Source organism: Schistocerca piceifrons, unplaced genomic scaffold (genome assembly GCF_021461385.2).
Source record: "Schistocerca piceifrons isolate TAMUIC-IGC-003096 unplaced genomic scaffold, iqSchPice1.1 HiC_scaffold_577, whole genome shotgun sequence".
Taxonomy (NCBI): Eukaryota; Metazoa; Arthropoda; class Insecta; order Orthoptera; family Acrididae; genus Schistocerca; species Schistocerca piceifrons.
Window position 1 is genome coordinate 10,001 of NW_025728818.1, and position 7,500 is coordinate 17,500.

The 7,500-nt window shown below is 54.5% G+C and overlaps 2 non-coding genes and 1 pseudogene across 2 annotated transcripts; all 3 read right to left on the reverse strand.

The window, feature by feature from the left end:
- LOC124761253 overlaps positions 1 to 340 on the reverse strand; it is a 4,222-nt pseudogene extending 3,882 nt beyond the window's left edge.
- Positions 341 to 528: 188 nt separating this feature from the next.
- LOC124761249 lies at positions 529 to 683 on the reverse strand. The gene has a single exon (XR_007012401.1). It is a non-coding gene; the product is annotated as a 5.8S ribosomal RNA (ribosomal RNA).
- A 352-nt stretch (positions 684 to 1,035) lies between these two features.
- On the reverse strand, positions 1,036 to 2,943 carry LOC124761252. The gene has a single exon (XR_007012403.1). It is a non-coding gene; the product is annotated as a small subunit ribosomal RNA (ribosomal RNA).
- Positions 2,944 to 7,500: the final 4,557 nt, after the last annotated feature.

Sequence of the window (7,500 nt, forward strand, 5' to 3'; positions counted from 1 at the left end):
CATATTTAGTCTCAGATGGAGTTTACCACCCACTTGGAGCTGCACTCTCAAGCAACCCGACTCGAAGGAGAGGTCCCGCCGACGCTCGCACCGGCCGCTACGGGCCTGGCACCCTCTACGGGCCGTGGCCTCATTCAAGTTGGACTTGGGCTCGGCGCGAGGCGTCGGGGTAGTGGACCCTCCCAAACACCACATGCCACGACAGGCGGCAGCCTGCGGGGTTCGGTGCTGGACTCTTCCCTGTTCGCTCGCCGCTACTGGGGGAATCCTTGTTAGTTTCTTTTCCTCCGCTTAGTAATATGCTTAAATTCAGCGGGTAGTCTCGCCTGCTCTGAGGTCGTTGTACGAGGTGTCGCACGCCACACCGCCAGCCGGCTGTGCACGCTACCGAGAAAGTACCGGTATGCGAACCGCCAGGCGACGGGCGCGCATCGCACGTTTGAGGAGACGCGGCCGGCCCCACAGGCGGCCGCGACACTCCCAGGTCTGCGAAGCGGGGCAAACGCCGCGCGCTTCAGTATACGTAGCCGACCCTCAGCCAGACGTGGCCCGGGAACGGAATCCATGGACCGCAATGTGCGTTCGAAACGTCGATGTTCATGTGTCCTGCAGTTCACATGTCGACGCGCAATTTGCTGCGTTCTTCATCGACCCACGAGCCGAGTGATCCACCGTCCTGGGTGATCTTTTCTCAAGTTTCCGCCGTCTCTTTCGAGACGGTCGCATAGGCGGGAGTGAGGCGTGTGGCGGCCCCTGTTCCAGCGTTCTGTGTCCAACGGCCTCACGGCCGACGGGCGTCGTACGGCTCCACACCGGAGCGGACAGGCACTCGGGCGAAAGTCATTCAAAACCGGCGCCAGGCGCCAGGTGCCGCAGGCCAGCCGCTCCAGCGCTTCAGCGCTCGTACCACACAACATTGCCGCTAGTTTTGAGAGGCACGCGTGGTTCCGCACGCGGCGCACGGCTACTGCGAGCCGTACAGGTAGCGTGTTGCGCGACACGACACGCACATCGAAAGACATGCAGTCTAGTCGGTAATGATCCTTCCGCAGGTTCACCTACGGAAACCTTGTTACGACTTTTACTTCCTCTAAATGATCAAGTTTGGTCATCTTTCCGGTAGCATCGGCAACGACAGAGTCAATGCCGCGTACCAGTCCGAAGACCTCACTAAATCATTCAATCGGTAGTAGCGACGGGCGGTGTGTACAAAGGGCAGGGACGTAATCAACGCGAGCTTATGACTCGCGCTTACTGGGAATTCCTCGTTCATGGGGAACAATTGCAAGCCCCAATCCCTAGCACGAAGGAGGTTCAGCGGGTTACCCCGACCTTTCGGCCTAGGAAGACACGCTGATTCCTTCAGTGTAGCGCGCGTGCGGCCCAGAACATCTAAGGGCATCACAGACCTGTTATTGCTCAATCTCGTGCGGCTAGAAGCCGCCTGTCCCTCTAAGAAGAAAAGTAATCGCTGACAGCACGAAGGATGTCACGCGACTAGTTAGCAGGCTAGAGTCTCGTTCGTTATCGGAATTAACCAGACAAATCGCTCCACCAACTAAGAACGGCCATGCACCACCACCCACCGAATCAAGAAAGAGCTATCAATCTGTCAATCCTTCCGGTGTCCGGGCCTGGTGAGGTTTCCCGTGTTGAGTCAAATTAAGCCGCAGGCTCCACTCCTGGTGGTGCCCTTCCGTCAATTCCTTTAAGTTTCAGCTTTGCAACCATACTTCCCCCGGAACCCAAAAGCTTTGGTTTCCCGGAGGCTGCCCGCCGAGTCATCGGAGGAACTGCGGCGGATCGCTGGCTGGCATCGTTTATGGTTAGAACTAGGGCGGTATCTGATCGCCTTCGAACCTCTAACTTTCGTTCTTGATTAATGAAAACATACTTGGCAAATGCTTTCGCTTCTGTTCGTCTTGCGACGATCCAAGAATTTCACCTCTAACGTCGCAATACGAATGCCCCGCCTGTCCCTATTAATCATTACCTCGGGTTCCGAAAACCAACAAAATAGAACCGAGGTCCTATTCCATTATTCCATGCACACAGTATTCAGGCGGGCTTGCCTGCTTTAAGCACTCTAATTTGTTCAAAGTAAACGTGCCGGCCCACCGAGACACTCAATAAAGAGCACCCTGGTAGGATTTCAACGGGGTCCGCCTCGGGACGCACGAGCACGCACGGGGCGGTCGCACGCCTTCGGCTCGCCCCACCGGCAGGACGTCCCACGATACATGCCAGTTAAACACCGACGGGCGGTGAACCAACAGCGTGGGACACAAATCCAACTACGAGCTTTTTAACCGCAACAACTTTAATATACGCTATTGGAGCTGGAATTACCGCGGCTGCTGGCACCAGACTTGCCCTCCAATAGATACTCGTTAAAGGATTTAAAGTGTACTCATTCCGATTACGGGGCCTCGGATGAGTCCCGTATCGTTATTTTTCGTCACTACCTCCCCGTGCCGGGAGTGGGTAATTTGCGCGCCTGCTGCCTTCCTTGGATGTGGTAGCCGTTTCTCAGGCTCCCTCTCCGGAATCGAACCCTGATTCCCCGTTACCCGTTACAACCATGGTAGGCGCAGAACCTACCATCGACAGTTGATAAGGCAGACATTTGAAAGATGCGTCGCCGGTACGAGGACCGTGCGATCAGCCCAAAGTTATTCAGAGTCACCAAGGCAAACGGACCGGACGAGCCGACCGATTGGTTTTGATCTAATAAAAGCGTCCCTTCCATCTCTGGTCGGGACTCTGTTTGCATGTATTAGCTCTAGAATTACCACAGTTATCCAAGTAACGTGGGTACGATCTAAGGAACCATAACTGATTTAATGAGCCATTCGCGGTTTCACCTTAATGCGGCTTGTACTGAGACATGCATGGCTTAATCTTTGAGACAAGCATATGACTACTGGCAGGATCAACCAGGGAGCTGCGTCAACTAGAGCTGAGCAGCCGGCCGCCCGGGAGTGTGTCCCGGGGGCCCGCGCGAACACGCAAGCGTCCGCTCAATCATTCTGCAAACAGGAGGAGGCTGAGCTCCCCTGCACAATACACCTCGAAACCCTCTCAGGTCCCGGCGGCGCGCAGCGCCGTCCCAAGTACTTGGTCGGGTTCGAGAGAGGCGCAATCGCCCGGAGTTAGGCGAGTAGACGCTTTCGGTGCGACCACCCGTGCTCCCAACTGAGCTTGCCGCTGCCGACAGAGGCCCGGGAGCGTGCTGTCGTGGCATTGCCGGCGGGAGACAACACGCGCCACCTACGGTGACCGGCAGCTCCAACGCCAGCGCCACAGAAGGACAAAAGCCCCACTTGGGTGCCGAAGCGAACTCTCCCAGCACAGCGCACACGCCAACACATCCGCACAGCTGCGATACAAACCACCAGCGAGAACCGCTGGGGCGACCGAGCAGCAGACGGCGTCGCGGCGCCGAGCGCCGGGCGGCGGCGCATCCTCAACGCACACAGTCCTCAATCGGACCAGCACACTGCAGATGTCCACCGCGCTTCGCACCGGGCCCGCGAGGACCTACTTTGGCCGCACGGCGCCGCGCGCAGGGTGCGCCGGCGCGCAGCTGCGACGCCTGCCGCGTCCGTCGGCCGGCGCGCCTGCCACTGGCCGCCCCCACCAGCCGGCTGTAGCGCGTGCGCCCACGCACCGCGCGGCCAGCACGCCGGGAGGCGCCCCCTCACCGGCCGGGGACGGTCCCACCCAGCCACCGCCGCGTATCGCTTCACACCCAGATGCCGTTCAGTTTCGTCGGCATGGTGGGTATCGCTGGAACAACCGGTTAGTACCTCAACCTATCGTCGCCATCACCGATTCACCCCTAGCGAGAACAACCGCACCACAACGGGTTACCATTTCTTCATTTGCGTAACTTCACCAGAAAACGTAGGCGTCCATCGCCATTTGCAACTTCAACCATTATTGCATGCCTGTGTCAGGTGTCACGCCACACTACGTCTGCCCACATACACGCAACAAAATGTGCACGCCTAGACAATACGTGGAAGGTGGCCCCCGTACGTATGCGATGTCCATTGCTCGAACGACTGTCAACCGGCTTCTGTAGCATGTCGCAGATATGGAACGCGCTGCACCATGCCATCACGGTGTGTGAGGAGAGACGACTAGGTCCGAATACATCAACAGACAGCTCATGCTGATCGCCATCCACGGCGTCCGTTCCTCCCACACGTCTCTATGGCGTACCACACTGCAATCCAGCTCTCATAGGGAGACGACACGTAGCTGCGTGCACAATATTTGCACTGTATGGTCCGCCGTTTTTGGCGCAGTCGTTGTACGGTCACACATGTGCCACGATGTATCATTCAGTACATAAGGACGAATGTGCAGTACAGATTGTGGTTCACGCGTACGACATCAGCGGACAGTTGACACAGGCCGCACCACAACGTAGCCTGCGTACGTCGCATGCGAAGGGCATTGAACATGCAAACTTGTCACCAACCACCTTGCGAAGGCAGGGGGCAAGGTGGGGACGTGGGGAGAGGTGGGGGGGGGGGGGGGGGCGGCATGTACGCCCTGCTGCCATCCACATTACAGTGTACAGCAGGAGCATGTGGAAAGTCAGCAAGACTTGCAAGGTGTTTAACATGAAGCGATACACAGGGGAGCGGGCAGTGCGAGTAGCGAACTATATTGCGAGGGTTGCGGGTGGGCAACACTACACTAATTGAACGAGTCGTATAACAATTACAGAGCAGGTTTAGGCGACAACGTGGGTTACGATAGGCGACAACGTGGGTTACGTTAGGGGACAACGTGGGTTACGTTAGGGGACAACGTGGGTTACGTTAGGGGACAACGTGGGTTACGTTAGGGGACAACGTGGGTTACGTTAGGGGACAACGTGGGTTACGTTAGGGGACAACGTGGGTTACGTTAGGGGACAACGTGGGTTAGGTTAAGGCACAACATGGGTTAGGTTAAGGCACAACATGGGTTAGGTTAAGGCACAACATGGGTTAGGTTAAGGCACAACATGGGTTAGGTTAAGGCACAACATGGGTTAGGTTACGGCACAACATGGGTTAGGTTAAGGCACAACATGGGTTAGGTTAGGGGACAACATGGGTTAGGTTAGGGGACAACATGGGTTAGGTTAAGGCACAACATGGGTTAGGTTAAGGCACAACATGGGTTAGGTTAGGGGACAACATGGGTTAGGTTAGGGCACAACATGGGTTAGGTTAGGGGACAACATGGGTTAGGTTAGGGGACAACATGGGTTAGGTTAGGGGACAACATGGGTTAGGTTAGGGGACAACATGGGTTAGGTTAGGGGACAACATGGGTTAGGTTAGGGGACAACATGGGTTAGGTTAGGGGACAACATGGGTTAGGTTAGGGGACAACATGGGTTAGGTTAAGGCACAACATGGGTTAGGTTAGGGGACAACATGGGTTAGGTTAGGGGACAACATGGGTTAGGTTAGGGGACAACATGGGTTAGGTTAGGGGACAACATGGGTTAGGTTAGGGGACAACATGGGTTAGGTTAAGGCACAACATGGGTTAGGTTAGGGCACAACATGGGTTAGGTTAGGGCACAACATGGGTTAGGTTAGGGCACAACATGGGTTAGGTTAGGGGACAACATGGGTTAGGTTAGGGGACAACATGGGTTAGGTTAGGGGACAACATGGGTTAGGTTAGGGGACAACATGGGTTAGGTTAGGGGACAACATGGGTTAGGTTAGGGGACAACATGGGTTAGGTTAGGGGACAACATGGGTTAGGTTAGGGGACAACATGGGTTAGGTTAGGGGACAACATGGGTTAGGTTAGGGGACAACATGGGTTAGGTTAAGGCACAACATGGGTTAGGTTAAGGCACAACATGGGTTAGGTTAGGGGACAACATGGGTTAGGTTAGGGGACAACATGGGTTAGGTTAGGGGACAACATGGGTTAGGTTAAGGCACAACATGGGTTAGGTTAGGGGACAACATGGGTTAGGTTAAGGCACAACATGGGTTAGGTTAGGGGACAACATGGGTTAGGTTAGGGGACAACATGGGTTAGGTTAAGGCACAACATGGGTTAGGTTAAGGCACAACATGGGTTAGGTTAAGGCACAACATGGGTTAGGTTAGGGGACAACATGGGTTAGGTTAGGGGACAACTTGGGTTAGGTTAGGGGACAACATGGGTTAGGTTAAGGCACAACATGGGTTAGGTTAAGGCACAACATGGGTTAGGTTAGGGGACAACATGGGTTAGGTTAGGGGACAACATGGGTTAGGTTAGGGGACAACATGGGTTAGGTTAAGGCACAACATGGGTTAGGTTAGGGGACAACATGGGTTAGGTTAAGGCACAACATGGGTTAGGTTAGGGGACAACATGGGTTAGGTTAGGGGACAACATGGGTTAGGTTAAGGCACAACATGGGTTAGGTTAAGGCACAACATGGGTTAGGTTAAGGGACAACATGGGTTAGGTTAGGGGACAACTTGGGTTAGGTTAGGGGACAACATGGGTTAGGTTAAGGCACAACATGGGTTAGGTTAAGGCACAACATGGGTTAGGTTAAGGTACAACATGGGTTAGGTTAAGGTACAACATGGGTTAGGTTAGGTTACACGTTGTTGTAAGGAAAGGTGTGGGGGGGGGGGGGGGGGGCGGGGCGGCAGGTTCGTTGATAGTGATTATAGTAAGTGAATGCTTGTGACATGATGAGATTTGTCACGTCAGGATGCACCTTTGGCTTATTAGAGGCGGCGCTCCAATTCTATGCTTGTGTCAGACCTGTGTCTTTGACTCATGTCATTGTTTGTGCGCTGTGACAGGAGGTACTATTGTGATGTTGGGTGCACCGTTGTATAGGACATGTGTGGGTGTTGGTGCCTTATCTGCGCAATGGTGGATGTCGAAAGGGTGGGATATTCTATTTTCCGCATGGACCTCCTGGTCTGGTTGTGATAGTGTGGATTGTGTAATGTGGCGGAGAGGATGCACTGGATGTTGTTCCATGCTGGTGCTTACATATTGTATGTGCGCCTGTTAGAAGCAGAGAGTGGTGCGTGATCAGAGTGTCTGGCTGACGTGTGGTTCCCATTGTGGGCAGACTCTTTCAGCATGTATACGGACAGTTGTATATATTTTCTGTAGTTTGATGGCTCTGCATTGATTACTAATCAGCGCCGTGTGTACGGGTAATCTGGTTCCAGTCCACAATGTTCTATCTGTGTACATTAGTGACAAAGACTCCCCCCATGCAGTGGGGCTCGGTCTGTTATAACTCTTCCGCGTAATATATTTGCCCCACGTTTTTGCGAGTGCGAGTGCGAGTGCAACGCGCATGGGGACCGACATGCTGATGGCTCGGTATCGGACGCCGTACAGTGAGCAACGCGATCGCGTCTCTCGCTCGTAAGTGGTACAGGTCGCGGCTCATGTATAGGGACAGCGGGAATGTCGCATATTGGAAATAACTCTTCATGAAACGCAAGTTAT